This window comes from Varanus komodoensis, unplaced genomic scaffold (genome assembly GCF_004798865.1).
Source record: "Varanus komodoensis strain SLA01 unplaced genomic scaffold, ASM479886v1 scaffold5, whole genome shotgun sequence".
NCBI classification, from domain to species: domain Eukaryota; kingdom Metazoa; phylum Chordata; class Lepidosauria; order Squamata; family Varanidae; genus Varanus; species Varanus komodoensis.
The window spans coordinates 29,509,319-29,530,012 of record NW_025336087.1 but is presented as its reverse complement, the minus strand read 5'-3'; the positions used below and the strand labels follow the sequence as shown (position 1 = coordinate 29,530,012).

At 41.7% G+C, this 20,694-nt stretch overlaps 1 long non-coding RNA gene across 3 annotated transcripts in view; it reads left to right on the top strand.

The window, feature by feature from the left end:
• LOC123031392 overlaps positions 1–20,694 on the top strand; it is a 53,768-nt gene that overhangs the window by 20,093 nt on the left and 12,981 nt on the right. Inside the window, exon 3 of one of the 3 annotated variants that reach the window (XR_006416284.1) lies at positions 13,508–13,563. The exons of the other annotated variants lie outside the window; for them this stretch is intronic. This is a non-coding gene — a long non-coding RNA (uncharacterized LOC123031392). The remainder of the gene's footprint in view (positions 1–13,507; positions 13,564–20,694) is intronic. 3 annotated transcript variants of the gene reach the window in all.

The following is a 20,694-nucleotide window of genomic DNA, read 5'->3' as shown; positions in this document are numbered from 1 at the left end:
GGGTTCCATGCAATATAAATTCTGATGAATGCTAACCAAGCATATTGATGTATGCTAATCTTGCAATACTGAAGATGGTGGGAGTGGCTTCAGCCATTGAAACCAGTTCAGCAACCTTTTTTCCTGCCTCACTGTTTACCTTACATGGGGTGGAAATAGGGAACTGTCTTCATTTTTGTGGGGGAACAATATTGTCTACCTTTTTAAAAGAGTAGATCATATTTACTAACCAGGGTAACCATGCAGGGTCACTTGTCATGTTGTGTGAACGCAGTCATTATCTAGCAGCCATAGGATTGCTCTTCCTGTTAAAATTCAGAGATCATTTAATTTGTGAATCTATTATAATATTAACAGTGTTAACAGTACAGAAGAAGGTGTCTTATACTGAGTTTTTCCTGCCCTGCCTAGAGAATCCTGGTCCCTTCTGCATACAAAGAATGTGCTCTACCTTTGCAGAAGGGCCCGATATTTACTGAAGTACTGAACTGCCTCTTCATTATATTTGGCTGACCCCTAGCAGGAAATAAATCTGAAATAATATTTGCCTTTACAGGACAATCTTAGTTGGAAGTCCCAATAGGTTCAGTGGAGCTTACTCCTTGGCAGGTGAATTTAAGATGGCTGACCTAAATTACCAGGGAGTAAAGCCCATTGAACTCAATGAAGTTTACTTCTGAGGAGACTGCCAAGGAAGCATCCCTTGTAATATATTTGTGCTAGGCTCTAAACTGCTATGGAAGCTCTGAATGGTGGTCAAGAAATCTAAAAAGAATTTTAAAATTCAAGAAATAAATGAACAGTTTTCTTCTTAGCTGTTCTAAATGAAGCAAAGTATTATTGCTTTTTAATCTCCCATGTTCTGACATTAATATATCTGCTAGCTAATTTTAGAGTCAATGTGCTTGCAGATAATTTGGATCTTAAAGATAATGGTTGTTGACTGGGTGCCAAAGCATTTTAAAAAGTCAAAGAAATCAGATTTAAATAAGTGCTGTAGATATGGATTTTCCACTGTCAACAGGCAACATAATTATGAAATACGCTTTCTGTCTATACAGTGGTACCTTGGCTCACGAACTTAATACGTTCCAGGACTTTGGTCATGACGCAAATTGGTCGTGAGCCAAGTTAAATTTCCCCATAAAGTTCAATGTAAATAAGGTTAATCTGTTCTTTAACCATTTTTTTAAATCAGAAAAATGTGAAGCAAAGTGACAAAGAACAACAAAGATCATGGCCATCTTCCCCTCCCCACCCTGAGCACAAGTGCAGCCATCTTCCTGCCCCCCAGCACCACCAAGATCGCTCCTGTCATCCCTGCACGTGCCCGTCATCCTGGAGTGCTGGAGGCGGGGGGGGGGGGGGGGGGGGCGGGGCGAAGCCCCGCCCACCCCCCCCCCCCCCCCCCCCAAACCCACGCCCCCCCCCCCCTTGGGGGGGGGGGGGGGGGGAGATGGCTGTAATCTTGGTCGCCACCCAATGCGGAGTTCGCAACCCATGTCAAAATTTTCATGAAATTATTGTTCATGACCCGATTTGGTCGTGAACCAAGGCGTTTGTGAGCAGAGGTACCACTGTATTAGAGATCATAATGATTGCTTTTTTTTATTCCTAGAGTGTATGGCCTTCTTTCTACATGAGGCTGTTAACCTATGGTATTTATGATGGGCTTTGTTACACAATTGAAACCTGGGCACAACACAGAATCCTTCCTTTTCTGCTACCCTATCATCTAGGTAGCATTCAGTACAGCAGAATAGCACAAATATGCAAGTGCAAAAAGCATTTTGTTTTTCTTTCATGTATAATACAACATTTTCCCTGCTCAAAAAGCAGGGATGCTTTCCTGATATGGAATTATTTCCATGTGGAAAACTGTGAAGGGAACATGCATTTGCAAAAATATTGCCAGAACTCGGTTATGCCAAATAGCAGATATAGCACAGCTGACTCCTTTGAAGCGGAAGCCTGCAATCTATGGAAGGTTAGGCAGAAAAAGCCTCCTACAACTTTAAGCATTTGCCAGCCCTGGTGCTGTCCTCCAGCACCAGCTTTATTTGGGTTCAACACAGTGATTTTTCTATTTTGTGTGTCAGACCCGACCTCTGTTGTATACTTGGGCAACTGATTTTTCTTGTAGAAATGCCATTTTGCCTTCTGGGAAAGGAGTGTTTTGTTACTGGCCAAGCCCACATGGCAACCATTTTTGTGAAAGCTCTCAAAATTCCAAACATACTAACCCGAAATGGTTGGGGACACCTGTTTTGCCTCATGCTGTACCAGTTTTGCCTGAAGCTTTTCTCTTCTGCCAAAAAGTTACTCAGGGTATTTCTGGCATTTAGCTAGGATATCTTACTACAAAACTCAAATCTGTATCCACATGTTTCCCTTTTTGAGAAAACCAGAATAAGAAATGCAAAGAGTGTGCTTCAGGGTTGAATACTGCAATCCTAAACACACTTAGCGGGCAGTAAGCCCTGTTGAAGATATTGGGATTTGCATCTGCATTGGACTGTACTATACCAGAGAGAGAGAGAGAGAGAGGTAGGCGTGCCCAAGCCCAGAAATGTTGCCCTTGCAGATTTCAGCTGTCCATTGTTGTGACGTGCTCTCTGGCTATAGTCAGATACTGTACCCAGTGCAGACCTTCCTGAGTGTAATACATTCCATCTGTTATGAACATTTGGTTCTTGGTCCTGCCAAGTGAGTCTGTGTTGGCTGCCAAAATGTAGCATGTTCAAAAGGAGTGAAGATAGTTGAAATTCACAATTCTCTGAGGCCTCAGAATGTGGCTGTTGGGAAGGGACTTCTAGAATGGGAAGTGCTTTGAGCAACTTTTCTGCACTTTCTTTCTTCTTTCTTCCTTTAGTTCCTGAATGGTTCTAAGAATAGTCCCAGGATGTTTGAGTGCTTCGGCTGGGAATCCAAAAGATACCCCATAATAATCAAATAATGAATGCAAGTTATAAAATAGAAAATACTAATGGCAAGATTCATTCATTCATTTTTAAATTTATAGGTCACTGAATAACCCAACAGGATTATTAAGATCCCAGAAGAATTATATGCATATAGCTCTCTGGATCTGCAGAGCAATGCAGCTCCTCCAGGCGACCTTGTAAACAATTGTAGGATTGATATTAGATATGCGGGTGCTTATAGGATGAGGACCAAGGCAATCATGCAGATCAGCTGGGAGCCACAGTAGCCTCCTGCCCACGTTGCCACAGCAATGGGATTCTTTGCTCCTGATTCTGCCTGTGCATCAAGTCCTGAAATGTCTTCACTTGTGTCTGGCCTGTTTCTGACTCTACCATCAGCACTGGTGCTGCATGCCTCACCAGGTATCTGGCCTTTTCTTGTTTGTGACTTGTCTTTCACCTCTGGGCCTACAGGCTGTGTTGATCCTGACCCAGCCTCCATCTCTGACCTTAGGATGCCTTACCAAATTCTCCATCCATCTTCATCATCCCTGGAGGACTATCCTACTAATGTCCTGGCACTGCTGGTAGCCATTCTTCAGACTTCCAAATGAATAACCATTGGCTGAAGATGGGGACATTCCATACAGTTCCCTCTCCCCTGGGCATGTTCATCATATTGTTTGAAAGGCCATAGCACTTTGCCATACTGGGACCTTGGAAGCTCAAGTGTCGGCCGTGGCGAGGAGCGCTTTCCATCAGCTTCGGCTGATCCATCAGCTGCGTCCCTACCTGGAGGACGATTGCCTGGCGACAGTGATGCATGCATTGGTCACTTCCTGATTAGACTTCTGCAACATGCTCTACGTGGGGCTGACCCTGAAGACGGTCCGGATACTTCAATTGGTGCAAAATAGAGCTGCCAGGTTGCTGACAGGGACTGGGCGTTGTTCTCATATAACCCCAGTCCGTTGTCAGCTTCACTGGCTCCCCATTGAAGTCCGTGCCCAATTCAAGGTGCTGGTGCTTACCTATAAAGCCCTAAATGGCTTGGGACCTGGATACCTGAAGGAACGCCTCCATCCATACTTGCCCTCCCGCCCTCTAAGATCGGCAGCAGAGGCCCTTCTCCGGGAACCCTCCGTGAAGGAAATTAGGTGGGTGAGTACCCGAAGGAGGGCCTTCTCTGCAGTGGCGCCCCACCTGTGGAATGCGCTCCCCAGAGAGGTCCGCCTGGCACCGTCATTATTTGTTTTTCGGCGCCGGGCCAAGACCTTTTTATTTAAATGTTATTTTAATTGATGGTTAAATTATTTATTGGTTTTATCTAACTCTGGGATGTTTCCAATTCTGTATATTTTGTATATTGTTATTTATTTGTTGGAAGCCACCCCAAGGCTTATGCAAATGGGGCGGCCTACAAGCACTCCAAATAAATAAATAAATAAATAAATAAAACCATCAAGAAGGCCCAATGCTGACATGAATGGGTGCTATGTCAGACAACTGCCATGTTCCTATTAGTTTCAATGGAGTTTGCACAGAAAAATCGTTTGCACTGTCTTAGTTTTCCCCTTGCTTTCTTTAATGGTTACCATGTTTAAGTTTATATATCAGGAAGAATGCAAATAGAGAAAAGCAAATAGTGATTAATGAGACAATAAATATTTAGCATACGTTTAGAAATTATTCTTAAGCATAAGGTTAATAGGCTTACTTGAATGGGTGCTTGATATCATAAAATATAAATTTATTAACTGGTGTGTTTAATTAGATTTGTTTGGTTTCCATTATGGTTTGGATTCTGATGCTCTGCATTTGACCTGGGTAGGTCTAGCCTTTTCTTTTTTTATTCTTTCCTCCATTGTTTGTTATATGGTGTGAGGAATGAGAAAGCTGTGCAGAGCATAGCTGCAGTCCATTGTATAGTGAAAAAAGTCAAAGTTGCCAAAATACGATAGGTTGATAAAATAAGATGTTATTGACTGGTTAGATGTGGAAACTAACAAAATACAGTGAAGGAATAGTTTGTATAGGTGCAAAACACTTAATTCTGCTTAGTGATTATGTCCAAAGGTATCCTGGAAGAAATCATGTCTAGACTTTAAAATACAAAAATACTTCTCTCTTTTGGATGAGAACCAGAAATGATAATCGCTCAGTCTTAATAAGGAAGCAAAAATGGCACATTTCATTCTTTTAAAATAATGACTGAGCTAATATACCCAAGGACATGTGTCTGATGATTTAGATGTTGCAAGTATGCATGAAAATAATTTCATCATATAATAATTAATGTTTGCATATAGTATGAACATAGCACAAATCATAATAAATCAGTTATGTTGAATAAATATTTTAGGACAAAGGTGCCTGGACTTTGGTTGGATCCTCAAGCAGTTAGCAGAACAGGCATATTGAAGGAATCTTTCATTCCCCTATTTTAAAAAGGCCAAATGTGAAGTCCTACAGATGTTAGTTCAGTGAGTCAAAAGATATGCTCATAAAAAAGCCTTACTGCTCCAGTAAGCGGGAGAAGATGTGCAGACTATTTATACCAATGTAATGTCACAAAACATCATTTTTTGTTGGTCTTGCAGGGATGTCCCTGAGACGTGGCAAAGCAAAGATGCCAACACAAATGTTCAAGATCCAGGATACTTGCTTGTAACTGGTTGCCACGAAAGGTCAGCTTCTGCTAAATGCATGGCTACACTGACTGGAACTTCTAAAAGAAAATTCCAGAAATCTGACAAAAAAAAAGCCAGGGAAAAGAAATATGAATATTTCATCCTGAAAGTCATGGGCTCTTCACTGGACCCAGTGCTTGGCTACTTACTGGTATCATTAATTACTGGTTGGAGTGTTCTAAGGAAAGGTTTGCATGAATAGTTCTGCTGAAAAATAAGGGATAAGAGTGCATGCTTAGAGAATGAATGCCCAACTTCTAGCATGGCTCTTAACAATTGTGAGGGCTGTCAGAGCATTGTAAGGTGCTGAGTGCCCTCAGCACTAGAAAGGGAGGGAATCCTTCAGCCCAGAGAGCTGCTATGACAACTTACTTCAGACTTTCTTTTGGGACAGGGGACTACTGGGAGAGAGCAGGTCTCCCTTGCCTTCCTTCCATTTCTTATAGCACCAAGTGCCACAGGTGCCTCCTCCCTTGCTGAGACTTCTGTGCAACAGTGCACCTGCCAGTGTGCAGATGTGCGAGAGGAAGGCAAATGTTGTGCACTTGAGGTGCAGTGTGCATCATGTGTACCTGAGTGAATGAGTGATATGTAAAAAGAGATGCAAGCAAGAGGTGGGAAATGGATACAGAGGATGTTCTTAATCATCCAGTATTCATATTTTGATATATGTCTGTGCATTTTTCTAAATTCTGTCTTTCTGGTGAAATACAGAGAAACAGAGAGTCCGAAGGGGTCACCCAGGCCATTTAGTCTGACCCCGGCTCCAGCTGGCTCCGCTCATGACATGCCTACCATGTGCATGTCCAGCATATCCTTGAACACCCTCACTGATGCTCGATATTAACTTGCTTTATCTGACCCATGTTCCTGCTCCCACTGCCAGATGATGCTCAGGTAGGAGTCAGTTCACTGTGGTGGCATGCCAAGCACAGAAGGTTAATTGGGACTGAAATCTGAATTAGCAGGCAACTGTGGTTTTCAAAAGCAAACATTTAGGATGCAATCCTATGCACATTTAGGCAGAAAAGCATAGGTCCCATAACTTGCAGGATTCCCCAGACAGAGTGGCAGGATGGGGAACACTCTTCTGCCCAAGTATCATCTAGCAGTGGGAATGGGAATACTGGTGGGACAAAGCCCTTTAAAACGATCCAGAAATGTCCATCTCCTCCTGCACAAGCCTTTCTGTTCATTAATATCAGAGGGAGACGCTCTCTGCCACACTGAGACTGTGGAAGTCCTCCCACAATAGCTTTCCTGATGACACATGGACAAAGCATTTCCTTTATTGGCAGGCCCCTGGCTTCCCATACTGCTGAGATTTTAAGCACCATTTCTGGAGTTGCTGTCTCCTGAGCCTGTTGTGTGTGTGGCAGTTTTATATTATGTATTTTTCTATTAAGTCACCTTGATCATCTTAATGGAATGGTGCAATATAAATGTTTCAAAACCACGCACTATCATAAAACAATCCCTCTCCTCCCCTCCTTCAGTGAAACCAATGCAAATCCGGTAGTGTTATTGTTCTGCTCTCTTTTTGCCCTGCAAAACCAGGTTTACTGGGGTAGGGAATAAGATGGAAGAGCACCTGGGCAAACACAGGGGGATGACAAATGAATGCTTGTAGCGTGTAACCAAACAAAGCACAGTGATTCCGCATGGAATGTCTGGTGTGGAAGCTGTCCCAGTCCAGGCACTTTTATTACACCACTGACTTATAGAGGAGTTTCTGCCTAAACCTGCATAAGATTGCACCTGAACAAAACAAAGCAGTCTATCCTTGGAGCAAAGCTTCCCACATTTATGCAGACAATTCTGCTGAGAGGGATTAGAGCTAGTACCAGTAAGGCGTAAGTGCTTCCTTCTCACCTAATACTGTACTTACTTGTATATAGTTGAGGAACACCAAGCATTTGGGCAGTGAACAGGATGTTACAGAGGATGACTTATTTATTTGTTAAATTTAAATAACTCCCCACTGGCAAATGCCCTTGGAGCAGTTCACAGTAACAAGAAGCAACAATACAAGAACAAAGGAAAAATTCAAGTATAAAAATATCAAAGTGCAATAAGAGCCAGCAGTACAGGTAATAATCTATGTAACAGATTAAAGGTTCAATGCCCACTGGAAAAGGAAGGTTTTAATCAGATGTCAAAATCTGTATACTGAATATACAAGAGGACTTCTTTCTTGGTAGTCATCGTGACAAGCAGCACCCAAAGAAAAGCCTCCAAAGATGATTTGATGATAGGACAGGAGAGGCTACTAGTCATGGTGGCTGCATCTCTTCTCCAGTATTGCATGCAGCAGCCTCTGGCTGCCAGTCAGAACATGAGCTGGTGGGTACTGCTGTGCTCGCAAGCTTCCTGTAAGCATCTGGGTAGCCAGCATGGGAAATGGGTTGCAAGACTGGAGAGCCCTGTGGTTTGATCTAGTATAACTGCTCTTACTTTAAGGTTCGTAATAGTGAGCTTTTCTACACAAGACGTTTCTTGTGTGCTTATTATTTCCTCTCATGGTTCCTTAGATGAGGGCCTGACCTTCCAGCTTCACTTCTATTTGTCAACATGACTTCCCATTAGTTTTTCAGAGAAGGGGAAATGGAGTATTTTTGATGGTGAAAGAAAGTGTGATTTCATCTTCTGCATCTGTGCCATTCTGCTATAGCAGAGTTCTTGATTTATGCCCGGGTAAAGCCAGACTCTCAATTTAAATTTAGCAGCAGGACTCATCTTGCTGATTTGCTGTCTGGAAACATCACATCAGTGATTTGTTTGCCTTCCTGAGGATGTTTGTGCAAACTTGGTTAGAAAGCACAGTTGTCAAATATCAGATTGTTTAGTCTCACATCAAGCTAGCATACTTTGGAATTTTTCACTGTAATACTATAGTATTTATAGATGGCATTTCTCATGAAGGAGGACTTCTTACACGAATCATGCCATTCAATGTGATAGGAATTACATTTATTGCTGAAGGAATATGACAGAATCCATGTGCAAGCCATGACAAAGGAGTCACATTCACAGTGTAGAATAGAGTTGTTCTTTTATGTTCCAGACTATTTTCCATTACTTTCCAAAGAATGAAACTGTGCTCAGGGAGGGCTCTTGTCACTGTAGTGGTGTGTGCGAAGTATTAATCAGAAAATGTGGTTTTCTGTAATAGAAAAACAGCAACAGAAGAAGTCAAACTACCTGTTGCACTCTTCTATAGCATTGTTTGGCTGCATTGACTCTCACCCAGGTAGGAAAAAAACAGGAAGGTTTCAGCAGTAGTAGCCAATAGCATTAACCAGTGGAATTAGCATCAGAATTTCATTCAAGCTCCGTCTGGACTAAATATCTACCTTCTGCATAGCTGGCTGGGGTGAGCTGGATATTCTAGGGGTTTTTTTCCCTGAACACATTAGGACTGCAGCCTTAGTTATCTTTTCAGGCAACCTTGTTCAACTCGATGTCTTCTGGGTAAGTTGGACTATACCTCCCATCATCCCCAGCTGGTATGTCCACGTTTCCCACTATAAGAAAATGTTGGAATTTGCTGTGTTCTAACTCCTATGTTGTTCTCCATGTTAGCTTGCAAGGCCAGGCACTGGCCACATGAGCCTGCAGTCAGAAACTTTTGGCCCCTTCTGTTCCTCTGAATTCTGCCCCAGAAGTACTGCAGGGTGTGGGAGGCAGTCAGTCCATTCCTGGCTGACCGGTTAGTATATCCCCATGTCTGGCAATATTGTTGATTTATCTGTTTATGTGTCTCTATACAGTTTGTATGTTTGAAATCGAATTTCTCACCTGTCCTAAACTTTCATTAAGTTTGACACGGGAAGTGATTTGCCTTATACTGACCTCTATATTCTCAAAGGCACTTTGTGCATGATACATAAGCAATGGTGGAGAAAGGGAGCAGGGCCACGTGTCTGACCCAGCCCTCCCCAGCACACTCATTCAGTGTAATGAATATAAAGAGGACTAAAGTGAGTGGTCTCTATCTGCTCTTTTATATAACCTGATCCTTAGCACATGTCCTGACCTGAACCCACTGATGCCTGCAGGTGCTGCTTCCTCTTCTGCTTAAAAGATCTGCTGTCAGGAAGAAACAAGTCTTACCTTTTATTTCCTCTACACACACCTAATTTTTCCCCCGAGAAGGAGTTCTGTGCAATTTGTCGAAGCAATTTGAATAGTAGCTTGTCCTAAGCAAGGGATCACTTTAATGTGTGACATTCACATTTCATTTCATAGCATTAAAAAACCAAATGCTGCAACTGCAAATTTATACTTTATACTTTGTCTCGCCCTCCACATTGTTACAGTCTCCTTGACTTACGCTATCTTGGCCATGTACCAATAATACCAGTACATTCAAAATGACATCAGTATAGAGTCTAAGTACACAATATGTACAATTTGTTCCTTATAATTTGGCCAGTCTCGCAAGCTCCTCTTATGCATCAGATGACTGAATTCAAGCACATGCCTGGCTGTACTGTGTGTCTCTTGCAGTTTAGAGAACCACACAGAATGCTCTCTTGCTAATTTTCCCCACCCCCAGCATTATTTCTTTCCTTGGTGTCTTTCTCTTTCCCATCCCACTATATCTGTTTTTGCAAGTATCTGTCATTTTCTATTCTATTTTGTGTTGGACAGCTGTTATTTATCATAACTGCCAATTAAGCTTAATATGTATCCCAGAAGATCATGGTAGAAATAAAAACCCAGAATTCTTGATGACATGGAGCATGTACAAGGCCCAAACAAATCTTATTCTGTCATGGACCTTGCATGATAGAAAGAAGTTCTTTCTTTTTCATGACAGATATCTGACAGGTCAACAGAAAAAAGTACTTGATAATTTTTTGGTGATCTGTGCTAACCCGCCTCAAATAGAGAAAATTTGGATTGGCTTAAGTGACAGATTCATGTGGGTGGTTGTTGTGATAGTTATATCAGAGAAATATACAGCTAACCAATATATTTAGAGCACAGGAGCAATTTGAGAACGCCAGCATTTTTAGATATATATGTAGTTCATTTAGATATTTAGGAAATTGATCAAGTATGGAAAAATGATTTCTCAGTATCAAAAATACCCATATGTTTGCTCATACAATAGAGATGAAATATCACATAACCCATCTTTTTTTAGTTGGCACGTATTAATTTCACCCACTTTGTTTTGAAAACATAAGACTGGTGTGACTGTTTGTTTTGCAACACTCCTTTGGCACGCATTCTGGCTTACCCACACTTTTGTTGTGTAATACAAAATCAGAGCAATCGTACAGCTCTGGCTTGTTAAGGCACATGGTGTCAGTGCTAGCTGAGGATGATATCGGTATGGCAGGATTTGCATTACTGTTCAAGTGATGAGCATTAAATGTAGACATGCATCCCTTCCAAAACCAAACCAACCAAACCAAACCCTAGCCTATTTAGAAGATCAGTTTAAATTATGGTCAAATGTACTGTTCTATAGTGATTAATAGACTAATTTTCAGCCTTGCGATGCTCAGCTAAATGGACCACTGGCCTGATCCGGCCTGGCTCTTATAGTGGGCAAAATAAACACTGCTTAGAACACAAGTCAATTTAGTCATGCAGTAGCAAGCAAAGAACCCTGGGGAACATGTAGATAGTCTGTTATGTATGTTGTCTATGATCTTGCTGTCTGTAGTGGTTGTTGGTTGAGTGCCTTTGCTCAGAGTTCATGTTCCAAGATGGTGGTTCAACTCCCAAGACAAAATTTCAGTAAGGAAGTTGCATGACAGTTGGAGTTTCAGGGCAGAGCCCTCAAAAGAAAACTTTAATTTGGTCTGAACACACACAATTTGCCCAGGAACAAACACTACAACATGACCAAAGGGTGATACAGATCTACACTGTGATATCCTTCACAGTAGCCTGCCTGCAGAGTTGATAATTTATTCTTTTTATAAACCCTGCTGGGAACACCAATTTGCCAGCCATCAAATCAGGATAGAAGCAATGATGGGGACAAATAAATCTGATATAGAAGTGGGAGGACAGGTGCAAAACTCAATAGGCTCCAAACATTTTATTTATTTATTTATTTATTTATTTACTTGATTTAAATGCCACTCCATTAGCCGTAAGCTCTCTGGGCGGCTTACATTAAAACCCATAACAACATAAAAGAATGCAAAACACAACATGGCAATACATGATTACAAAGAAACACTAACAATAAAATCATACATTTTTTATTTTATCAAAAATTATTTTATTTTATCAAATTTATCAAAATTTGATGAAACTAAGATAAGTAAAATAAAAATACATCATACATAACCCCCCAAAATAAAACAAAACCATTAAAATGTAATAATATCACAATCAAGCATTCAAATAAAAACAAATTGGCAGCAGCATATTAACATAAAAATTAAAATTAAAACATCAAGAAAAATCAAGAAATCGCCTAATCAAAATAGCTACAGAACAGATATGTCTTTGGTTGGTGTCTAAAGGCCAGAAGAGTAGGCACCAACCATGCCCCAATGGAATCAAGTTGTTTGCAAGCTATGGCTTCATCATTATCTTCATCGTGAGCTGTCTGTGTTACAACAGAGCCACATTTTTAAAGATGCAGTAATCTGCCTGTCTGTTTATTTGGGCAACCTCCATAACTGATTGGTGAATTCTGTAATACTTGTACAACTGTGCTTTCTGCTGAAGCTGCATTAACAGAAAGCTAGTTAAACACAATGCTGGGAACAATAGATGGCAAAAGAAGAAGGGGACGGCAGAGGATGAGGTGGCTAGAGGGAGTCACTGAGGCAGTTGGTGTGAGCTTGAGTGGACTCCGGGGGATGGTGGAGGACAGGAAGGCCTGGAGGAATGTTGTCCATGGGGTTGCGATGGGTCGGACACGACTTCATGACTAACAACAACAACAACAACAACAACAAGAAGTTAAGCACACAACTTCTGCTCTGAGCTGATCAGCTGCAGCTGAAGTACTTCTTGTGAGCAAGATCCTCCTCAAGATTAGCCTTCTGGTAAGGGACCTGTGATGATCTGCAGATGTGTCTTGGCTTGGACTCTGAGAGGACAGGCTTGTGAAACTCCCCTTGGAGAGCAGCTGCATCAATGCCCTTATTTCAGCTCCTGGTACCTTAGTTTTACTTTGACTAATTTACTTTGACCCTTTGACTCATGATAGGACCCCTCCTTTTCTGCACTGGTAATACTGTGCTTTTTTACTTGATTGTTTGACTTGTTGGATGGATTTGCCCCATAGATTGCCCAGCTCAGCAATAACATAGAAATATAGAAACAGAGCGAGTCAGAAGGGGTCTCCCGGGCCATCTAGTCTGACCCCCGGCTCCAGCCAGCTCCACTCACGACATGCCCACCATGTGCATGTCAAACAGGAATGAACTTAGAATGTTAATTCATATTTTTGATAGAATGTCCATTGCAGTTCGCTGGACTTACTTTCCTGGTATTTCCTTCCCCTTTTACCTCATTGATATTTTTGATTCTTAAAAATTACTCAACAATATCCAGATAATGTACTCTTTCTTTCTTAATTCCTTTCTCTGCCTCCTGCTGTTGAAGTAGGGCAAATGTACAAAAATAAATTTTCTTAGGATGGTTGTGTAACTTCCACAAATCTAAGGAATACCTTCTGGGTTGCCCTGTGGGGCAGAGCCTTAGAGGTGCTATTTTGCAGTGGTTCTGGCTGTTTCTGTCAGACCGGAGTATTACTATTGGACTCTATGGCCATTGGCTCCATTCTATCTTCTCCCTCATATAATTCAATATTTACATGAAGTTGCTTGGAAATGCCATTGTTAGCTTTGGAGCATGGTGCCACCAATATGCTGATGACACCCATTCTATTGTTCTGTCCTCTAACTCCAGGGAAGTAGTCCAAAAGCCTTGAATGTTGCCGGAGTTTGGTGATGGGCTGGCTGAAGGTAAGCAATCTGAAGTAAAACAGATGCAGGTGCTGTAGATCAGTAGAAAGCCTCCCTCTGGGATTAGGGTTTGATCTATTTCGGAAGGGGTTGTCCTCCTTGAAGGATCAGGTCCATAGTTTTGGGTACTCTTTGATCTTACACTGTCCTTGGAACTTTCAGGTGGTGGTGGTAAGGAGTGTGAGTTTGTACAACTGTGCTGGGTATACCAGCTGAACCCTTCCTTGTTTGGCCTGACTTTGTGACCACCTTGGTTACATCATATAGAGGCAATATGCTCTATCTGGGTCTCTCTCTGAAGGTTGTCCAGAAGCTTCAGTTGCTGCAGAATATGGCAGCAAGTCTTCTAACTGTTGCATGACGCTGAAGACATATTGCAACTGTCCCAAAAGAAATGCACTGCTTGCTAATTGTTTTTCTGCCTCTTTTCAAAGTGTTGGTTTACCCATGAAGGTCCTTAACAGTCAGAACCTGGCTTTTCAAGGGACCACCTGTCTCATTATGAACCTGTCTGATCGTTAAGATCTTCAGAGCAAGCCTCTTTAGGGGTGCTGTTACCCACACATGCCCCCTTATCAGGCACACAGGAAAGGCTTTCTCCAGTGCCTCTCCCAAATTATTGAATGCATTTCCTGAAGAACTACAATGGGCCCTCACTGTCTTGGCTTTAAGAATGGGTGTGGAGATTTGTCTTCTAATTTAACCTTTCAATTATGTAAGGATTCTAATGTTTTCCTTTTTTAATGCTCTTGCCTTTTATTGTGTTAAAGCTTTATTGTTTAAAATTATTATATCACCTTGATGGCTTCTTAGCAAATAAGGGCAGTATAAGAATTTACCGTAAGAATGGGAAAAATAGTTACATCATCGGATTTTATTCTCCACAATAATAAGTTTATTACTCCACCTGGAACGAACTCTAAAAAAATTGTTTCCAGGCCAAGTTCAGTGTTCTGGCTATTACCTAAATGAAGGCTATTGGCCTCAGGATACTTCAACGGCCTTCTTCTCCCCAATGCAGACCATCTGGAGGAGTTCTGCCTATTTGGTTTCCACTTGCATTTGAGTTTGCTCTGAGCTGAAGAGCAGGGCATCCTCTGAGGTGGTGTTTAGCCCTAGAACTCCTTCCGTAGGAGGCCCATTTGATTCAAATCCTTTGCTTCTTCCTTCAGAGAAGTATAAAGATAATTCTTTTTTGTATGTACCTTAAATGTGTAGTTTATTGTCAATGTTGTATATTCTATTTAAATGATTTGGCTATTTGATTTTGACTTGATGTCCTGCTTATAGGGAGCCTTAAAATCAGCTTCCTGGTTCAGACATCATGATTTAAGAAACCAGAAATGTTTTTCTGAAGCTCTGTATACAAGGGGCAAGGAGAAAAATCATTCCTAGTCCACTAAAGCCATGACATTTTGGATCTGGATTGTTATGTCCAATGTGGGCTTGGTGTATTATATTAAATTAATTGCTTTTTGATTAATTTAATTCCAGGTCCTATGAAATGTTCTTGCTCTGAACTAATGGCTTGGCCTCTGTGTGCTAAACTATAATGTTGATACAGAATTGCCTTTAACTTGAGATTTCGAAGTAGAATAAATGTGAGGACAACCAGATATGTCATTCAGTACCAGTTCAACCTTTCTTATCTGAGTCTATCCATAGCGCATGATTCTGAACAGTGGATAATTTAAACGTATTCATCAGGAGAGGCTGACCTCATCTTCCTGTCTGAGCTCACTTTGTGTCTTTTGATTTATGGGACTTCATTTCAATGAGCAATTCATGGGTTGAGATATTACTGTACTAGTCTCATGAACATGAGAAAGAGGTAGCATCCACAGGTTTCTGTCTTTGTACAATCCTAGCAATTTCCTAGGGGAAGATATACTGCTTTCTGAAAATAATCCTAGATCAGGAACCTTCTGAATTTAATTGATGCAGTTCAATTAATGTTGCTTAATCAGTCATAGGATTAATTTATCAGGGATTATCATGCCCTTACCATTCAGACCTTTGGCATTGCATCTTGTGTAAGTCAAAATGTATATAACCAAGAGCTTTAGAACTTTTCTACATGAGGCATTTATTGTCATTCCCTACGCACGTCCATTTGCTTACTGTTTCTTTAGGGCACCATCCATTGTACGAGTAGCTGCCTGTAACCCTCCAACACAGGTGATCATGGTCATCCACTACAGGAAGAATTCTCCGAAATACTTAGCTGTTTTGGGGCCCCTAAGGTGTGTGTGTTTTGCTCCACCTCACCAGGAGGTAGGCCTGAGGCACTCCAGTTCAGAGCCTTAGTTCTGACCGTGGGGTGTTTTTCTGAGGCTGGATCTGGGACTCTAAATTTACTTATGGCTGTCAGACAGAATCTAGCAGCGCTAAGATTGCGCTCTTTGGCGTTGCTTTGACCCTCCAGTTTTGCTTCTGTTTTTAAACAGCGCTTATGGTGTTTATAGACCAGGGGAAATGTGGTGTTTGTAAAAAAGAAAAGAACCAAACCAAAAGTCACTTCGTCACTTGTATGTTGGCGCTATTTTGCTATGCCGCCTAGAGGTCATGTAGCAGCAAAGTAGGAAAAGAAATACTCTTATGTAGTGCTTCAGTTTCACTTCTGCAATAAAAGCAAAGGTAGACAAGTGGATTAACAGCCTTGTGTGGAAAAACTTTGCATCTCCTTTATTAATTGGATCATGCCCTAAAGTGAGGACTGCAATGGAACCTTATTGACAGTGATTACTTATGCATGCTCTATCCATTAACAATTACGTGAGAATTAGGCTAAGTTAATGGATCATTTGGTTTTTTTTGCTGATTATTTTTGTATGTCACTCTGAGAAACTGCTGTAGGGTGACTAACAAATCAGATATAACCTCTCAAGAACAACACTTGGCTCATGGACCTCATCTAGCTTAAAATACCATTCTGCCTCCTTACTTCCCTTACTCCAGGTTGCGGATTAGACTGGCAAGAAAGTGTGGGTCAGTTATGCACATGGCTCACAGGCTGTAGGATGCCAGCCCTTGGCTGCTATAACCACATATTCTAATACCTGGCATCCTGAGGTAGTTTGTTTCATTTAACTCTCTTCAGCCTCTTAATGGTTGCTTTGCAGCAAGCAGCTGCAGCAATTCGTGGTTTCCTGAGCTTTTAGGAAGGTACAGGTAGTGGAAAGAGGACAAGGAATGCCACCCATGGGGCTGAGAGATGAACAAAATGAACTGAAATTAGTGCCAAACCTGTCTGAGTTTTTTGAGCTTTTAGCAGAAATTGCCTTAAGGGCCATGCCAGCTCTTTTTTTTTTTGCTTTTGTTTTGACAGTCATAATGTCTACAAACACATAACCCTGACTTTGTTACCAGACTCTGCACAGGACGGTACACTGTGTAACTTATGGAAGACTCAGAGCCACAAACTTTGTTGGACTCCTAGAGATTATAAACAGAGCAACAGTAATTCATCACTAACATGATAATATGGTAGTTAGAAGATCAGACAATTAGTCAGTACAATTTTCATTAATGAATTTGTTTAGTTCATTTAAAATCATGAAGGGTTAATAAAATAGAAGTGGATGTCATCAATGAAAGTGATATTTTAATCATTCCTCTACCCAGCTGTTGCTGTAACTCTTCATAAATAAGCATGTATGGTTCCTAATTATTCCATCTGTCCCTTCAAAATCTTAATCTGTAATTAAAATCTATTTTGACATCAACAGTAATTGATGATCTTAACTAGTATTATCAATGCAACTGCTGTGTTTTCATTCCATAAATATGAGATTACTAATAAGTCTAATTCACAAACAAGCTGGTGTGCTTGCTTGTGTGGATTTGTAGCTTAATCATTTGGCACTTTAGTCTCTGCACATACGGCTGGGTCCCTGAGTCGGCACTGCGATTCGGTACTAGGAGGAGGAACTAGTCCAAGCCTTGTGGGAACGACTGCAGAAAGATCCTTGCATAAAATGTGAAGTAAATGATGACTATATTAATATGATGGCAAACAAAGAACCACTGAGGTCAATAGAAGTTTTGGTTGAATAAAAATATAGTTGAATATCAGCTAATCAATTAAGTTTGGTCCTTGATTGCCACCATAATCAAATAATGCAGTAAAATGCACCCATTTCTATTATATGAGGTGAATTCTAAATTGGTCTTTCCTGCCAGCTGCTTTGGACTTTGAACTTTCATCCATCTCAGCCAGCATGGACAACTGTCTAAAACAGCTGGAGGGCACTAGGTTGAGGAAGACTGAGCTAATACAAGACATTGTTCACTTTTATTTGATTTAGATCCTGCTTTTTTCTTATGAACTTGAAGTGGCTTACATCATTGTCTTCCTGCTACTCTCAGTCTTATCCCCACAACAACAACTCTGTGATGTAGGTTGAGCTGAGAGTCTGTGACTGGCCCAAAGTCACCCCATTGGTTCCATGGCTAAGCAGGGACTAGAACCCAGATCACCTGAATCCCAGTTCCATTCTCGTAACCACTGTACCACACTTGGTCTTTTATGGAGCATCTTCATGATGTTCAGACATAATTGATCTCCTTTTTTTTCCTGTGCTGCTTCCTCCTTCCCCTTTTTGAGGGGAAGCAGTATAACAGTGGGACAATCCCAGATATACATCAATATTCCATCTTTTTTCAAAAGCTGAGGTTTTGACAAAAGCACTGATGTATCCTGCTACTGTGTCCATCATCCCATATTTATGCCCTTCCCTGCCTTCACTATTACCTTTCTAACTGATGCCTATTAACATGTTTATTCTTCACCAATCTTTTAATTTGCACTAAGATGCCCCTTTGCATTTGTTTTTAAAAGCATTATTAAAATATTCCTGCAATAGCAGTTAGAGAAAAAGCCCATTCACACAAATTAAAACACCAATTTTATTTATCACATTTGTATGCCACCCCATAGTCAAAGGCTCTCTAAATCAAATCAAATTAATTTAATTTAAATGAATCAACAAAACATTTTTTAAAAAATCTTGTTCAAGTAAATTGTTCCTTCCTAGCTTGTTCCCCTCTTTGTCTCTGGGACTATGTTCACCCAACAGGCTGAAAAATGGTTTCCCTTTTATGAGGAACAACATTTATTATTATTAATATAGGAATGCAGCCATCTCACCACAATGCAGAGCAGCTATTGTAGCCTCCTTGCCAGCCACAGATGGCTATTGCTCACCAGTACAGACTGATCCTCTCGGCACACAAGAAGTTCCTGCCGTCTGGAAAGCCAATGGCAATTGCACAGGGAGTCTGCTGCAGAGGAGCGATGGCTGAGCAGCGCCAGGTGTTGCCCATCTGGAAGCACTCAGAATATCCTGCCCAAGGATACAGGACACTTTTGCAGAAAACTGAAGTTAGAGAAGAGAAAATAGAGCTGCAGCTCTAATGGGGAGGATAGTTCCTGCAGCCTCCGTTTAGGGCAGAATGGAGAAAGGAGCAGGGCTCTAGTACAATTGCTCCTGAGTGTCCTCTCTCATAAAGGTGAGCACCCTGGTTTTTTAGGAAGCTGGTGGTGATGGAATGGTTAAAAGACAATTAGTGTGACTCTGGTGGGAAATTCTGAATGAATCCAATTGAACACAGGTTAGAACCAATTTGAAGACCTACCCTGTGGCAATATGGACAACAAAGAATATATTTTCTCTGCAGCTATTGTGTCTGCAAAGAACTTTTTTGTAGAGTCGCTTTGGGTAGCCAGGGATATTTTATACTCCAACCCACAAGAGGAGGAAACACACCTTTTAACAGCCCACTATTTGCTCAGTACTTTGCAGCCAGTCACTTGGAACTTCTCTGGCTGGGATGCTGTAGCTGATACAGGCTCAGTGGATGTAATTTTGGTTCATACTTACCTGGTATTGTTGAGTACCTCTCAATTTATACAGGCTGAGGAAGTGGTCAGAACCTTTGGCGAGGTGAGGGTCACCATGTGTGTTCTGGATCTGTACCCTTCCTGGCTCATAGAAGCCATCAGACCCTCAAACAGCCAAGCCACCTGACAAGCTATGACTGGGCAAGTGATTATGCAAATCACACTTCACATACACTGTGGCTTAAATAAGCCACACTGGCTCGTTTAGCGGATGATAAACGCAGTCCATAGCCTGGACCCATATAAAATGTGACTGAGGCATGTTAAAAAGAGTGCAAAAGAGATACTTTACAAATCCAAGGGATTTTTCTGGAGGCTCTGCTGCCCTCTAGTGATCTACCCAAAAGTAGGTTAAAAGGTCATGGCAGCCTAAGCAAGCAGCACAGGGTGCGGGGGTGTTGAACTGCTCTCTAATCAGTTTAGTCTCCCTCTTACAGTCAGAGACAAATGCTGTCAAGTTCCTGGATTCCTGGAGCGCTCTGAGAAAACACAGAGGACACCCATTCTCTAGAGTCCATGTCTGTGCCTAGTTTCTAGCACCCGATCCGCTTTCCCAATATTCTTTCCCACAGAGGCTTGCGTGATGTAGGGTCGCTTCTCATTCTGGCTGGCGCATCCGCTGCCATTGGGGTGGGGCTGAACTGGCTGCCCCCAGGAGCGGATGTGAGGAGCTTCATCTGAACCTGCCCCCTGCCTGGAGTGCAGTAAACTGCTGGCTTCTCACCAAGGCCAGGCTGCTTCACTCCTGCTGTGATGTTCTCCCAGGGGGAGAGTTTATGCTGGTTCCCACAGCAGAATATTTTTTCTACAAATTACATTTGACTGGCAGCCATTCTGGGTAGCTTGGAGGAGCTGATTCAAAAATGGGTAGCTGTGCAGTTCTTCTTGGAAGGTACATTCTCTCTCAACCTTTCCCAGCTTGGTGCTCTTCAGGTATTTTGGACTATAGTTCCCAGCATCCCTACCTGTTGGCCATGCTTGGGAATTGCAGCCAAAACCTTGGGAAGGCATCATCAGGGGGTGCAGCTGTAGCAGCATCAGTGCTTCCAGGCACAATTCAAAGGGCTTAATCTTTAAAGCCACAAATGGACTTGGGGATACAGAGAGCCACAGGACCTTGTTCACTGATGGAGATCTGCTCAGAAGCCCTTCGCCAGGTGTCACCCCCTTGTAGTAGAACCCAAATTGTGGGCCTCTCCCACTAAGACACCTTCCTTACTATATCTAGG